Source organism: Camelus bactrianus, chromosome 15 (genome assembly GCF_048773025.1).
Source record: "Camelus bactrianus isolate YW-2024 breed Bactrian camel chromosome 15, ASM4877302v1, whole genome shotgun sequence".
NCBI classification, from domain to species: Eukaryota; Metazoa; Chordata; class Mammalia; order Artiodactyla; family Camelidae; genus Camelus; species Camelus bactrianus.
Window position 1 is genome coordinate 25,127,143 of NC_133553.1, and position 17,978 is coordinate 25,145,120.

The window sequence follows — 17,978 nt, forward strand, 5'->3', positions numbered from 1 at the left end:
GACCCAAGGAATTTATTGAGGAATGTGGATAAAAATATTTGATGATTATATTAGTGTCCAATCCTGAATATGTCAGAATCAAAGGGGACATGCATCCAGTCTCCTTCTTTAGATGTGAATCCCTCTCTGGCATTCCCAGCATGTGGAATACATGTGATGATGGATAAACCTCTCCCTGTCAATTCTCATGATTCTTTCTCTGGAAATCTAATTTATTCATTCAGCCAACACTGAGTACCTACTATGTGCCAAGCATGTTTATACACTGGAATATATACAAAGGAAAAAGTAAGGCATGGCCTCTGAGTGGACACTGTCACAGTCTAGTAAAGGGAAGAAATGTATAAATAACTTATGAGAATATCAAGTAATAAGCATATGGTAAGAAAATCATAAAAATTCTGAAGGAAATCAGAAGAGAGAGTGATAGACACTGGACTAACATGTGCAAAAGGTTTGATTCATTACAAATTTCTGTTAAGTTTCCTATTCTTTTTCTGTCTGTCTGTCTCTCTTTTTTTTCTCTGTAACGTACAAGGCAAAATTATGTAGCCCTTTTTAAATCTTAATAGTCAAAATTTCATGTTTCATCTTTCTGTGTCTGCCTTGCTCACGTTCTTACCAATAAACCTAGTAATGAAGTTTACCAAAAACATATTCAGATGACCTAATGATGCATTAATCAAGTTAGCGTGCCTCCTAGGACATAATAATGACTTGTGACTCATTATAGGGCTTGGTGAAAAGAAAAATTCCCTGATAATCAGAGATATTCATCAGCGTAATGGGCTGCTGTGTGAGTAGTAAGTTCTCTGTTCTCAGAACTAAGTAATTTTATAATTCTGTGGATGTGGAATCTTATTTTGTAGACTTTTGAGTTGACAAAGTAACAGAGTTGTGAGTTGGCTCTATAAGAAAACCTTTAAGTACATACATTTAATGATCTTAATTTTTTGTTCTCTCTTTGGATACAATTCTACAATTCATATTTTTGATGAGAAAGCTGAGAATTCAGGACCAGGGACAGCGATTTCCACCCAAGATGACGGGATGCTGGTTTGATACAAAATAGTAGCAACAACAATAGCAACAAAGATCTTAGTGGTAAAGATATTATATAATGTGTAAGGATATTAAACAATGTATCCATCTGATCAATCTTTTACATTTCAGAGTTGAGAAGGAGGAAAATTCATGGTTATTGGGCAAACCACTATACTATTTCTCTTAATCCTCCCAACAAATGTGTGTGGTAAATACTGTTATTCGGAGATATTTATGATGTGTATGCATATGTATGTATACACACTTTTATGTGTATGTATAATATGTTTACAAGCTGTCAATATGTTTATGAATGAGGAAGTGAAAGTTTAAAGCAACTTTCTCAAAGTCACATTATTAGTAAGAGGTTCAGTCCTACTTATGATTTCAAATCTCATTAACTTTCTACCCATAGAAGAGGAAATACGCAAAAAAAAAAAAAAAAAAGGAAAGGTTGCATCTGCATAGCCAAAAATAATCGTGCAATTTGACCAAATTCAAAGAGAAGAAGAGTGCAATTTTATATTGAATGGGGGAGAGACATTACTGAGAAAAGTAGCTTATCACCAGCTATATTTAGTTGTTTAAAACACTGCTTTATAACATATATATATTTATAACATACATAAATATATATATACATAGAAGTTTTATTTTCTCAAAATGACTCTGACCCAGTTTAGGACACACTTCTTCAATATGCTCTCCCCTCATATTTCTTTGCCCTTGGAAAACTTCACTTATCTTTCAAGGTCTCAGACAGAGCTTTGTTTGTGGTTGACCATTGAGAATTATTACTGATTTTAAAAGAAACATAAAAATTTAAAATGTTGTACCTTTACAATACTATTGATGAAGACTTGGCTTTTGCAATATCCAGTTTTATAAATTACAAGAGATCGCTTCAGTATATTAAAAAAAAAAAAAAAAAAAAAAAAAAAAAAAAAACTCCAGAGCCATCTTTTAAAGATACACCAAACACCGTGTGCAGAGTAGTGGAAAGAGCACTAGCTCAGCAGTTAGGAGATATGGATCCTTCCCCTTACTCATCACTGACTCTCTGTGCAACTTATAGTTAAGCATGTTACCTTTCTGATTCACACAATAGAAATTTAATTAGTTACCATACAGTACGCTTAGCTACCTGTCTTTCCAACTGAACTGTGGTTGCGGGCATCATCACACTTCTTTTAGATTCAGTAAACACCCAGCAGTGTACCCAGAAAGTACTAAGATGTCTAACTTTAATTGATTTAAATAAATTGAATTTTATTTTTCCTCATGTATGGAGAATGAATAATAATCCTTTCTCTGCATACTGCACACTTTGTCCTGTGGTGAATCATTGCATGTGAAAGATTTTTAAGGGAAACTTTCCCTAAAGCATTATGCAAATAGAGAGATTTAGATCAGTTTACCTCCAAAGAAGGAGATCTGACTTACATGGCATAAATGTGACTTCAAGAAATAGAGGAAAATTAAATTCATTGTAAGGTGAATAACAGCAACCAGAATAGCCATTTTAGAATCTAAGTGTTGAAACCTCACGTGCTACAACAATTTCCCTGAAGCAGTATTGAAGAATGAGATCCTCATCTATTTCTCTGTGTTTATCTATGGGTGATTACAATTGATTTGTAAATATGGAATATTGATGCCCTCATTTAGAAGCAAGACTGTCATCTTTCTATGTTACGCAATGATGTATCACAAGGGCTCAATACTTTCATCCACATTCTTGCTCAAGCTTCACAAAAACTTAGTGATCCAAGCAAGAACCTGTCCCACATTTTTGGAAGACTAAGGCCCAGTAAAATGAACTGACATGCCAATATCAAAGAGTTTCTTGGTATCAGCCAAGATAAAAACATGACGTTCAACCATCTTTCAGCAAGGCCATGAGCATAGGGTTATCACTCTAAAACCTTTCAAAGATCTTTATTCTCAGGGACATCCTTTAGCTGGAATGTTTGATATTCTTCGTATTTAGGAAATGTAGGCTTAGTTTATATGTAGTGGATTGGGATATTTAAAAAAAACTCTAGCCATTGTAGTCTCCATTGTGACATTTTTTGTTTTCCCATACAGTCTTAAAATGATTATGCCAGTATCAGCAATAAAATCCCTTCCCTGTTCCTCCCCACAAAATTACAGATGGTGAATGAATAAACATTTTTGATACTTTTACATTCTATGACTCATTTTCAGGCTAAGTGTAGCTTTACCCAAATGTTCAAAACTCTGATCTAGAATAAAGGGCAAGTGGAATTTATCAAGCCATTTACTGTCTTCTAGCCACCAGTTCTTACATATGACCACGGCATGAATAAAAACTATAAAATTAAATTATTGAAATACACAGAATAGTTTATTTGCATGCCTTCATTGCTAGTATTGGTTAATGTGTGATCTAGATACGGCACACAGTATCTTGCATATCACTGGTTTACCAGTATGTTTAAAAAAACAGATATTTTTAATAGAGCTATTGAGAAATACACTTATAAAACTCACAGAATGTATGAAACGAAAGCCACGTGCTTTGAAGAAGTTAAGAATACATTACTTTTGTGAGAATTAATATGATTTTTCTTACTCCTTCCTATTTCCTAGTAGCATCATATGCACAAAAGGGATTTTGATGTTTCATAATCTTTTTAATAAATATGGAATACCAAACAAATGCAAATGAGTGTTCTAGGTTCATCATAAGCAGGTATCAGTAGTATAGAATATATTTAATTTTATAAATAATTCAATATGCAGATGTAATTATGCCCAATGCTTATAATGTTTTATGTGCTCCAGTTACTGCCATTTTACTTAAATTACAAAATCTTAAAGAACTATGTGTTAGAAGCTGAGTGCTGATTGGTATTCGATGTTCCAGGAATGGCACAAGATTCCCGCCTACTTTGGAGGTACTTACCATTTATATGGGGTGATTAGACAAAAGAGCAGGTCAATGCCCTTGGGTGTTTCCAGCCTTACACCTGGAGAATTATGCAAGGAGGCTTTTACCTTCTAGGTCTCTAAGATCTTGCTCCTGGCACAGGGAAGCCACTTTATCACCCGCCAACAATAGAGGGAAGGTTGAGGAAGGGCAGCCTCACCCCTGAGATGGGCGGGCTAAGAGAAAAACCAACAATCTGTCCTGGACTATTTGGCCACCAGGTTTTATTGACCCTCCTTGTTTCAAATATATTTGAATCAAGGTCTATGATCCCAGTTACATGCCCATGAAACATACAATAACTAATAATGTGATATAATGCACAGCTTCCACACCGGGGGGTCCATTACAAAGAATCCTCCCACTAGTGTTCCCCTTGTTAAGCACCAGAGCACTTTCCATGTCTGAACTGGGATCTCCACGGTCTTGTCTTCTTCATTCATCTCCAGCCCAGGGCAGCCCTTCTCTCTCATTTCCACTGGCTGCCAAACTTCATCTGCTCCTGACTAGAGGGTTTTCATCTATGTGAAGTGAGCAGGTAGAGTGAAGTGTAAGCCTCTACCTGGGCCTTTTCTTGCTGCCCAAACTGATAAGCCTTTAGGAACTTTGTTCAAAGGGTTTATTCTTGTGGGAAAACACATGATAAAGGATTATATACACAGTGAAGTGTGTTATCAAATTCTTACCAGGGACTTACCAAGTTCTGTTACCAAGTCCCTGTCTCAGGCCTGACTCCCTCCGAGGGGATGATGTCTGCTTTGATTCTCAGGTGTGAGAGTCACTATTCCCCTCCTAGACCCTTGGGCTTTTTCCGTCCTACCTTTGGGAAGCCTACTGCCTTATTGTGGACCCTTTCTGCCTTGTTGACTCTTTATGCAGCCCTGAATTTGAAGTATAGACAGAACAATGTCTACAAATTTTATTTTATGAAGGGTAAATGAGAGGAGAGGAAGCTTGGTTACTGAGAGGGTATAGAGGGATTTATCTGAACATTTATTGAGAGTCTACTGTGGGTCAGAAAGGTTTGGTGATAGCTAGATGAACGGGACAAAGTCTTAGCGCTCTGGGAATTTTAGCATTGTGGGGCATATGTTGGGGAAAAAAACGTATTTTGAACTAAGAAACTGGAATTATCTGGACTGGAGAATAGAAGTCTAGAATTTAGGGGGAGAGTAGGGGAGGCTGGTAGCTGTCTTCAAGTAATGGCAGAGCAGTCTTGGACAAAAGGGTTGTTCTCAGTGGTATGAAGGGCTTGAACTAGGGCCAGTGATTAAGGAGAGCTGGAACATTTAGTTTCTGCTTTATTTAATGAAGAACTTTCTGATAATCAGAGTTGCTGACTTTGGAATTGGCTCTGGTGTGATGATGTGATGAATTTCATCTCTGGAAGAAGGACGATCATTCATTGGGACAATGTACAGGTCATACAGGTCATACATGTCACATGGGTGTCCATGGGGCCCCAAGAGGCTCTTAAATATTTGGGCTGTGCATTCCATCACTTTTTGGCTTGTATTTTCAGAACTACATGGCCTGAGTGGTAAACTACTGAACTGCAAAGCTAATTTCTCACCTATTATTTGTATCTTGTTTTATTCACGTTAAAGTCTGCCTTTTGAAAGGAGCACTTTCATCACACAATGTAAAAACATTTCCGGAAACGAGTTTTCTTCTTAAATCTATTTGCCCAGTCTCCCTCTAGTGAACAATCTTGTTTCTTGTGGCTTTTCAATATTCAGCCCTTGTTTTGACTCACTGAATTTTGCAATGTTCTAATCATTATTTCTTTGCTACTTTCAAATTACCCCCAATCCCAAGACTTTGCTAGATAGAAGACTGAAAAATATTTTTCATTGAAAAGCTATATTCTCTAAACGTCAAAGACTTTGTAAAGCAAGTTTCATCAGAAGTGAGATTTTTGAATTTTTAGTAAATATGAATGCTTATTTTTTCTCACTGCTGCTTAGAATTTTACTGATTACACTTTGGAACTGTATAATTGTGTAATTAATCTTAAGGATGTCAGAATGCATATTTCTGAAAGTAATTTTCTTAGGGAAATAATACACATCTCATTATTTTTTACTGTAATTGGTATTCATGATCTCTTAGTTTATAGGTATAAACCCTGCCAGAGATGGCTAATATCAGTTCCATATATTATTAAAAATAAATTAATTTTTTAAAACACAACTACCATTCAATTTCTCATTAAAAGAGGCATTGTAAATTCTGTTGTCAAGGAATACAAATAACATGATTATACAATGTTTGCATTATACCAAGTCCCCTCGGCTAGGATGGTTAACCACTATAAACACTGATTCATTCTTTATGGAAAAGGACTTTAAAACATAGTTGTCAAAACTGATCAAGAGCCAGCTGCAATCCAAACCTTTGATATGCTCATTGCTTTTACAAGTAAAGAGTTCACCTAGGAATTGCATCCAGGGGGAACTGGGTGTCAAATTTACTTTATCTATGGTTTTGAAAAAAATGTATACTACTTATTCAAGGACCGCCATCCTCTGTATTACACAAATGTGAACAAATAAATGGATGGATTGACTAATGAGAAAGAGTAAGGGAAGAATGATTTATACCAGCATTGTCATGGGTAAACTGCAACAGAAAGATATATGCAGGTGTGGGTGTATTGTGTTGCTCATGCACTCACACCACATAGACAACGGTCTGTCGTCTACACATAAGGATGCTGCTCTGTATGAGGGCATTCAGTTTCTCAGTGATAAAAAGGTTGAGTAGAAATCGTGAGGTATTAGCCCTAACTAAATGTCAGGCACTGCTCTCCGCAAAGTTAAGTAAGAGTCTTGCTGTTAAGGAATTCATTCATGATCTAATGGGACAGGTACATAAATGAGCATGATAATTTCAACACGATGTTCTTGCAAGTGCCAGAAAAATGCTTTCTGCGTATCACCATGTCTCCTCAGCCTCTACCAATTCAGCAGTCTCTTAGCTTTGTTTTTCATGACCTTGGCACTTTTGCAGACTACTCATCAGGTATTTTGAAGAATATCTCTCAGTTGGATTTGTCTGATGTTACTTCTGATTTTACTGGAGTTGTGATTTGAGGGAAGAATACCACAGTGGTGAGGCGCCCTTCTCACATATTATATCATATTGGGAAGCACATGAGATCAACATAGCTTATGACTGGTGACAGTGACTGATTACTTGGTTAAGATGGTACATGTCAGATTGTACAGTAACTGTAACTGTAAAGTTACTACTTTTCTCTTTTTATACTCTATTCATTAGACACAAGTCCCTAAGTCATACTTCGTCAAGGGAGAAAAATTAAGCCCTACTCACCGGGACTTTTTGAAGCTCTAAATAGTCAGTACAGTTGTCAATAACAATAATTAGCAGGTGAGTATGGCTCAAGCAGTGGAATACATGCCTACCATGTACGAGGTCCTGGGTTCAATCCCTAGTACTTCCTCTGAAAATAAATAAATAAACAAATTTTTAAAAAAAACCAAACAAAAAATAATTACAATGATTCTATTTATTATTACCATAGTTGTTTTTACTACTATGTCTTTTCCATGAAGATCTAGCAGAAGTTATTGGTCACTAAGAAGGCACTATAAAGAAGAAACGTCCTTAAGACTTCAGGAACTCAGACCAAGATATACTTTTCTGCCAATTGCTTGAAGATTCCCAGAAAGAACCTTTCCTTGGATATTTGTCAGTATTTTGTAGACCACATCAATTAGGGAATATTCTACAAAAGGTGATCTTGTATTTAGTTATGTGAACTCAATTCAAAGCTAGACATTTTGGCTAGGTCAACTTCTTTTTAAAAACACCAATCAGAATCAAAATGTCTGTCAAAGAGCTACCCTGGATTATATAGCTGGATCAGCACTTCAGCTGGGAGATGCCAAAACCTAGTAGTAAATGAATACAAACAAATAAAACCAACCCTCTACAGAGGGTTCCTTAAATTAACTGAATTCTGATCTGAATGTTTATTCAGTTCCATAAGGTTACTACTATATATTGATAGAATAAATATTTTATGATCCATGGCATATGTTCAAACCAAGAATTAGAGTATTAAAAACTTAATTTCAAACTGAATATAAACAACAAGTTTCTAAAAAAGAATACTAAACACCTATATGGCTTTTAGGCACTATATATGATTTATAATGTTAAATATCTGAAATGTTCTCTCTCTGTTTATAAGTTCTGGCTTTTCTCTCCCTACTCACTCGTTCCCTTCATTACTTAACATTTGACATATTGTGATATGCTGGAATTCCAATGAAGGAGCATCTAAGGGACAAATTTGACCCATGACTCCACTGCTCACAACGATCAACGAGAAAGTAGCAGGAGAGACATGGTGGGAGAGCCTATGGAGTGGGGGCAGCATTTAACTAGTCTGTCTGTGTGTCCTGCTGGACTCATGAAGCCATGTCCTCTAGGATGGAGAATAAAGGGTGATCTTGTCAGATAGTCATGTGCCAGTGAAGAAGTTGCTGAGTCATCAATCCTTCCCTCCCAAAACATCTATGGAGGGAAATTCTCATATGAAAACAGACAATCCAACTTGAGTGAAAAGCCACAATTCAAAGGCAAATCCATCTCAGCTTACTTTCTCTTATTTTTGACCACCTGAATTAAAATAGCAAGTTCTTCTTATCTCATTTTACTAATTACACCTTTTGCTAAATAGTAACAAATTCTTCCCTCCAAACACAAGAATTTAATCTTAAAAATGGCTTCCACTGATGTGATCAACACTTTTTAAAAAAAAGTAAATACATCTTTAGAGAGATGCACTTTTTACTATCAAAGTGACTGCTTAGAATCACTGTGGAATAGTACAAAAACACTGGATTTGAAATTCAATAACCTGGTTTGAGTAGTGACTTCTCAATCTGCCAACTGCATGGAGATTAAAAATGAAACAAAACAGGAAATGGTGTTTGTCTTGAACCTGGAAGAATAAGCTGCATTGTCAGCTCAGGAAAGAACAGAACATGCAGAGGATGAAGCCTGAAAATGCTGGCAAGTGCCTGGAGAGGGAAATGGTAGAAAGTAAAAATCAGGTTACTTCCAGGTTTAAAAGAATGCTAGATGCCATGTTAAGAAGTTCAGGGTTTAGCTGTAGGGCATGGGAGGTCATTAGTGGTTTCTGAGTATGGTAAGAACTGATCACACTTACGATTTAGGAGGGTGATCCTGGGGAAATGTGAGGCTAGATCAGAAGAAGCAAGTCTTTTGCAAGAGGCAGATAAGTAAAATGACATTTACAATACACTGTAGTTAAGCGTTATGATTAAGTCATGCAGAGCATGTCAATGAGTGTGCAAAAGGTGGCGTTCTAATCCAGATTTCCCCCCAAAAGGAGAGATCTATGCCAAGCCAATTGGGAGTTGGCCAGGCTGTCACCAGGGGATTTCAGGAAGAGTAACAGCACTGAAAAACTCATGGACACAAGATATGTGTATTTGTCTTGTGCTCAAGGTCTATGTTGATGAGAGCTAATGCTAGAAGCAAGCAAGGCTGGGTTTCACAGAATCATGTTAGCCATGATGAGGAGTTCAGGTTTTGTTCTGAATACAGTAGGATGCTCCTGAGAGATTCTAATTCATTTATTTATTCCCTCCTTCACTCCTTCATTTAGCAGTGTTTGCTGAGCATCTGCTGTGTAGAATAGACATGGAGTAGAAGTCAATAGTAAGAACTCTGGATTCAAACTGCTTGGGGTCAAATTTTGTCTCTGCTACTTACATGTGCTCTGGCTATTGAGCAAATTTTTAATCTCTCACTACCCACTTTCCTTATTAATAAAGTGTGGATAATAACAGCATTCACTTTACAGGATTGTTGCAAAGATTAGTTTAAGGTAGTAACTGTAAAACATTTAGAATAGTTCCAGACTCATGCTAAACATTCACTAACTGTTAGCTATAATCATGTGTCTAATAGGTTCTGGTGGAATCACAGAGAAAGACATTGTCCGTGCCCTCCACGAGCTTTGAGTCCATGGAAAGGGGAGACGCTCCTGGGAGAATGGACGTAACCGATAACGAGATTTATATACCATGATTGGAGTGCCGTGATAAAGAAGCAGGACAGGCTTCCAGCTTGGACTTGGGGGACCAGAAGAAGCTTTTGGAAACAAGTAACACTTCAGTTGTACCCAAGAGGTGAGTAGAAATTAATTAGACAAAGGAACAGAAAAATGCTCCAGAGTAAGTCATGGTCAGATACACACAACCACACACACACACACACACACACACACATATTTTTTGGAATGCTCTTTCCAGCAGCAGCTATGAGCTGAGCCAGAGGGGAGAATTCCACCATCAGGGAGGACGGTATAGAAACTCTCCGTAGGGCTTTACCTGTAACTCAAGGCGTAGTCGGGTCAGCAGTCATCCCCTTTCACAAATGAAAATGACAAACTCCAATGGCCTCGCATGAGCCCAGGTTAGACTCTCCCTCCCCTAATTACTATCCCACTGGTTCTCAAGTCCCTCGAAGAGATTTCGCCCCCGCGTATATTATAGTAGAATCACACAGACTTACACAATCGTGTGGGCATTGATAACAATGCGCAGGAAGACTCTGATGCTTGAATCCTTCTCCTTCACTTGCTGCAAGCATGTGATCATGTTTTACTGTTTCACACCACACTACAGACAAACATATATGATGTATGTGTAAGTTCCAAAGGCTCACAGTCCAAAGCAGCAGAATAAAACCCATTGGTGGCGAAAGGACTATGCTTCTAAGAAATGGAGACTTACTATTGCCCTTAATGATGCCTTAGAAGGTTTCTCTTCTCCCCAGCCAAGAAGTTTTCTGCTTGGCCTTCCATAAAGTCCTGTTTGGCACTATGGCCTTAATAGTTGAGTGAGGGCTGAGGCGACTGTACGCAAGTGTTCAATAAAAGCCAAGATGGTCAGTGAGCTACATTGCAAACATGCCCCTAGACTTAGCAAGTTAATATAAGCCAAACCCATGATATCTGCGGGCTTATAAAGGTCTCTACAGAAACAGTTTAGAGTCTTCATCTTAGAGTTCCTAATCTATTGTACTTTCCACCATAACACTTCTGTCTTAATCTATAAACTATTTTTAGTTATTTAATTCATAAACTATGCCATTTTTGTGTCTCTCTTATTGTCAAGCACAGTTGATGTTCAGCACTTTCTTGGTTAATTTGTTTAAAAACAAGGAAATTGCCTTTTGGCAACAAAGATGAAGAAAACATATTTGTTTTGACTCACCAAGAAATGTTAACTTTCTCACATTGACGTTTCTCTTAAAGGTATGAGCTACTCAAGAGTAAAGTGATTACATTTGAATTTGCATTCCAATGTCTCAGAATATTTCATGGACTCTCCCAGAAACCATAAAATAATTTAATTTTTCTCAATTCTGGCTAGTTTGGTTAGAATTTGTAGATTAGTAATGCTCATAAGAAACCAATAACCTCCTAAAGGAAATTGAAGTTAGCCTTTAAAATGTCATCATTAAAAAATAATAAATTTCCTTCTGACATCTAGACTATAGCCCAATGAAGGAGATGAGTTACCTGCCCCATCAGTTTCACAGGGTGAATACAAGTTGTAGAAGAAGATGAATAAAATCATCTCAAGACAGCTTGAACTGTTGTGTTTCATGTCATGGCTCTCACGTAGACCAATGTGCCAATGGATGAGTGTGTTAGCAAAATGGACAATAGCAGCTGCCCACATGCCCTGCTTGCTTTGGTCTTTCTCTTTCCTTCTTTTTTTTTTTTTTGCAGGGGGGGAGGTGATTAGATTTACTTATTTATTTGATTTTTCAGTGGAGGTACTGGGGATTGAACCCAGGACCTCAGGCATGCTAGGCATGTGCTCTACCACTTGAACTATACCCTCCCTACTCCTGCTTGCTTTGGTCTTCACAGTTATCGCATATAAACGGGCAGGTTGGGGAAGGAGTTAGCTAAGAGTACAGACTTTCCAGTTAAACAGCCTAGGATCAAAGCCCATTCCAGCCTCTCACTAACTGGGAAAACATGGTAAGTCATGTGTTTTTTCTCAGCCTCTGTTTATCTGTGAAATGTTGATGATAATGGCTGTTACATGGATTAACTGAGATAATACATTTGAATACTTGGAACAATTTCTGAAAAATAGGGTACACTCAATCAATACACACTAGCTATTATATAAATACCATCTTAAATTGTGTGGGTGTGAGAGCTACTCCAGCTTATGTCTTCCATTTCGTAGATGAGCAAGTCAAGGCACAGAAAAGGGAAGCACCTTGTTTAAGGTAACAGAATAAATCGACGCTCAGTGGAGAGTCTGCTGACTGATCCCCATCCTAGAACTATTTCTACTTTACAAGATTTCCTTCTACGTATTCAGAAAGGAATACAAGAGTAAAGAAAAGACAAGTTAATACAAGAGTCTTTAATCTATAGATTTTGTGAAATTTTTTTTTAATGAATTTAATTGTTTTTTAAAATTACCATCTGTTATTCCACATAGGTGAGTTAAAAAATTAAATGAATTGTCTTAAGCTTATTGCTTTGGAACTCATTAAAAGTGTATGTTAATTAATCTTGTTATATTTAAGGCCCTGGGGCAAGTCTTTTGCGCTGCTTCTGTTGAACCGTCTGCCAACTTGACAAATGATCCTGTTCTGCTCGGGGACCTGTGTGCCTGCAGGTGGAGCCCCCTTCTGTGGGGTGAAATGTGAATTGTGCCAGACCCAGGCAGGGGTAGCAGGGCTGCCTGGTGATTGACTCCAGCTAACGGTTCCTTTGTCTGCAATCTATCAGCGCCAACTGCATTCTTTAGGGTCTGAACATCACCTGTGCTGAGGACTGGCCTCCTCACAGAGCAGAAGTCAGCACGGGGCAGCTCTGGCTTAGGGTAAGAAAATTCAGGCTTTTGAATATTTCTATACTGTATATTCCTCTCTGGTGTTTCCATTGGTTAAGGTTTTGGAAACTCCTCTTGTTTCTGTCTTGCCAAGCTGTTAATCTTTCAAATGGATGTAGGTATTTATCTTGGAGAACTTCTCAATCTGGTGGAGGTGGAAGAATCACCGGGTAGAGGGAAAAACATTGGCATTTAAGAGATAAGCCTTAATTTCCATCTTTGACTAGTGAGATAACTTAACAAAAATTTATTGAATACTTATGGTGTGCCATTTGTATCTGTAAATGGAGATACAAAAATGAATATAAAACAGTCCTTGACCTCAGGAGATTCACAGTTTAGCGAGAGCAACAGGCATATAAACAGTGATAAATGTGAGAGCAGTGGTGGAGTCCATGGTCCCTCAGGAGCCTGAGATGGAACACCTGGTGGGAAGCAAAGGGAAGGAGTCCTGGGGAGGTGGGGCCTGAGTTGTTTCTAAAGGGTGAGTAGAAGTTTCTTTGACAAACCAAAGATGAGGTCGCACAGCATAAAAGAGAAAAAGAAAATAGAACCAGGACAGAACAACTAGAAAAGCAGTTCAATAATTCTGAAGCCCGGAGTATGTGCGGTGTTGGGAAAAGTGAAGTTCTTGTTTGCCACACTAGGAAGACTGGGCTTTATCTAGAAGGTAACTGTGATGTCCTGATCAATTGTGAGCAGAGGAGTGTCGTGATCATATTTACATTTTAGAAAGCTTCCTGGTATCAGTGAGGGGAATGGATTGTAGAGGGAGCATGGTTGAAGGAAGAATATTTAGGGTATGATTCTCTCCTGGCCCTGAACTTAAGCAGAGCAAAGGGGATAAAGGTAAGTATAATAATTCAAAGACGCTTAGGTGATAAATCACTGGGATTTGATAATGTATTGCATAAAGAGAGTGAGAGAAAGGGAAAAGACATGGACGCTTTCATGGGCCTGATAAGTAACAGGGTGGATGGTGGTTCTGGTATCTGAATGGGGAACACAGACAAGACACAGGAGGAGGAGAAGGAAGATAAGGAGGAGGAGGAGTCAGAGGAGGAACACAGGGAAGTAATGAAGGAAGAGGAGGAAGCATGAGTTTGGGGCAAAACAGTGAGTTCACTTTTAGACACAATGAATTTGGTGTGTCTGAAATGAGTCTAGTAGGCATTTGGGGTAGGAGACGCCTAGGGTGGCGATGACTATCTGAGAGTCACTGGCAGAGACGTGATGAGTAAACGTGAAGTTGTGCTAAGAGAGCGTAGAGGGAGTGGGGAGAAATACTGAGAAGCCTCAGCTGCCTATAGTCAGGTGTCAAGAATGACAAAGTGCCTGGAAACTATTTAGCACAAGGAAATTCTGAAAAAATTGGGATTATTCCATTAAAAAAAGAAGAATCAAGATGACTTTAAAAATATCTGAATGATTATTAAAACAAAAATCTGAATGCTTTCACAGAATAAATAGAGGCTTTCTTCATGGACCTGAAATTAGGCTGCTGAGTAAAAATTGCAAAATTCGGTCCTATTATACATGGAAAAAACTTTTTTTTTAACAGCTTGAGATATAATTGATATTCAAAGAAATACATGTATTTAATGTATACGATTTGGTGAGTTTGAAGATGTGCAATCACTTGTGATGTTATCACCAAGATTAAGGTTGTTGGGGCCAACAAAAGAAATTGGAAACCACATATAAAGAAGAGTCATCTATTTTTTATGGATTACACATTTTCACGTTAAATGTCTTTAACACTTAACATGCATTCCTGCTAGCTCTAGGAATCAAACATGGTTTATGGATTCAATTTAAAACCTTTCATTGAAAGAAAATCTATTTTTAATTTTCATTTTAATCATTTAAATATTTAAAGATACTGCCTTTGTTCTCCAAACTTCTTTTTACCATGTTGGGGATGCCTACATGGGGATCTTTCTGACAATGGATATTTTTATTAACAGACTGTTCCAGAACAAATGCACTTTTCAACCTAGCAAACGGGTTTTCTAACCTCTAGTTTTGCTTTTGAATTTCAAAGGTGTAAGTGAGTCCTGGTTAATATGTGCATGAGGAATCCCTGTTATTACTACAATAACTAATTACTCAAAAGTGCCTTGACATTTAACATTCTGTAATATGAGTGGAGCTTCTGCCTCAGCTTCTTGCTTTTGCTTGACCCACCTCTATTGTCTGGCATTCACCACTCTCACAAGGGATGAAATTAAAGTGCAAGAATTCGCTTTGAGTATATTGGGCTGGGAGGGTCGATCAGTAGAATCTATCAAATTATCTTCTACTTCCATCCTGATGAGGAGTAGAGGTTGGCTTCATACAGACTTGGGTTCCAAATTTATCTCTTCCATTTACACGTTTTGTGACTTGACCAGTTTACCTAACCTCTTTGAGATTCAATTTCCTCATCTAAAATCATGTTTAGTCTACAGGATTGATGAGCAGATCAAGAATAATACGTGTCCGGCTCATAGAAGGTCCTTGGCAAATGATCACTCTTGAAAATTTTGCCAAATTTCTTATACTTGGTAAAATCAATTCTTCCTCTTTTTATTAATTCCTTTAATGATAAGGGAAAGCATGCTGACTTTTCAAGAGTGAACCTGAGGTCACCAACTACATTAATATAAAAAAAAAAAAAAAACCTACTATCTGATGGATGTATAGAAAAATGTGGATAACATATGCTGTTGAAAACTACAATCCAAGATGCTGAAGAGGGATATTTGCCATCAATGTTTATTAACCATGATTAATGAGATGTGGAGAGAATAAGCTGGTTTGTCAGTACTGACGAACAGAGTGCAGACCCATTCTTGCCAGACAGGTCTGAACTGGGGTTTTGGTGACTCAAGAATGAATGAAAATCTATGGTATCTTCATCTCTATTGCCCTCTAGTTATGTTTTATGCTTGTTTGTACTCTTCCAATTGCCTCACATGTCTGGATCATCTTTTCCTTATTATATTATACATTCTTTGAGATCAGGGACCATGTGAGCGATTTTATATATTTTTCGCACTTTTAGTGGAGTCATAATGAGACGGAAACTTTAAAATAAGTGAACGCTTTCTTGTAGAATTTTTCTGAGGTTTGAATAAGACGGAAATGTAAAACAGCCCAGTGCCTGGCAGGTCCGTGAATAAATATTATGATTATTACTATCACTGCAATTATTGCTGTGCTAACTAGACATTGAAGTTTTGCCCCTTTCACTAAGGCAACCTTCTTAAAGAGCTTAATAGAAGAGCAGAAATTAGGAAGGCATAAAATGAGAGCAATCATAAAGCATCATCTCCACTAACGACGTTCTCCTATTTTCCCTTCTCCGGAATATTTTAAGCCGGAGCGCTGCCTCAGCTTTAAATACGTTTGGAAATTAACAGCCCTCAGTTTGCCTCCTCCCAAAGGACGTTTCTTTTTCTCCCGTTCTAATTTGAGTCACTGAAATCTGTGGGCTTCCTACATTATTTCTTGATAAGGAGGATGTTGTCTAGTGAATGAAACTTCCATTAAAGCAGAATAATTGCCACTCCCCTGTCTTACTTGAACCCCTCAAGTGCACTGAAATGAGACTGAAATGATTACTTTCTGACCCAGAGATGTTCCCTGGAAATTTACTGGGTTGTTTTCTCTCTATTTGAAACTCAGGTATGTACCAAAAGAATTTTGCCATGAAAAGCAACATATTTTCTATCAGCATGTTTGTGACTCACTTTAATTAAACTTTAACTCACCTCTAATGGAGAATGTGAGAATGCAATTTTGTGGGCATTGTTTTATTTTAGAATCGACATACTTAAGCACTTAGATGGAGCTAACTAAAGAAGGTGTACGTCACATAGGGAAGTATAAAAATGGACCTTGCAAACAGACCCTTTTGTTGAAAAAAAAAATGATGGGAAGAGAATGCTTCTTTCTCTATTACTTTTTCTCACTTTATAGTAACTTGATGCTATAGTAAAGGACTTTGGGAAATCTGCTTGCCATGTAGGTGTTACGTCCACCACAAAGCATTTATTCCTTTCTTTCTGCAGTGTTTTCAATGCCATGGCAACAGAGCGGCCTTCTCTAGCTTAGACTCTCATGGGAGAATGCATTGCTCTTTTAATATGTTGCAATTCTGTTTAGGGACTGGTCCAGTCTCAGAAAACCGAATCTATGTTTCACCCAGACAATCTCTGTGTTATAGCTGAACCCTTAACTGTCGAACACTCCCCCGCCTCTTTCCCCAGCATATGCCAGGGGAGCGAGGACATTTTCAACTAACTCTTCCCTGGGGTCAGTATCTGTAAATGGAAAGGAGAAAGATGTAAAAGGCACGTTGAGCTCTAATGGAAAGATTTCCCCTTACAGAACTTAGGATAGGGGCTGAGGTGTATAAATCATTCAGTTGCAGTTAATAACCCGAGGCATCGATGTCTTTTGGAGTTGGAGTCCCTTTGGGATAAGCCTGCTCCCGCTCTTCCACAAGGTCACCCTCTGAGTGATTTCAGCTTGTTCCTTTGGAACAGCCTCAAACTTAATGTGCATCCAGTAAAACTCCAGCGGAAAGCAGAATTTGGGGGTACGTAGACATTCAGGTTGTTTTGTGTTTCTGACTTACTGATGGGATAATACCCTCCAAGCCTTGTTTATTAAAGCAACAAAAAAGTTCATTTTCTGCTTTATAGAGTCTGGTATGCATTTCCCAAATTAAGATGTAGTAAAATTTTATTATGGACATTAATTCTCATCACATAGGACTGCTGAAGGCAACTCACAAATGACTTGCCTGGCTCTCTTTCCTGGCTGCTTCCAGAGCTGAGACCCTCTGCTTTACATCTGTTTGCTCAGCCCAGAGCACATTCTGCTGTCAGCACTGTTCCCTGTGATAGGTGGTTGGGGCGGGGGCAGCAGGAGGTGTTTTCAGCCAGCACAAAGGCAAAATCTGTATTAGTTTTACTCTAAATTGCTTTTCCCATGCCCAGTGCTTCATCTTGTAGTCCAGCGTCCTAATTAACTTTGTTTAGTTGTAAAGAACAGTAATCTCA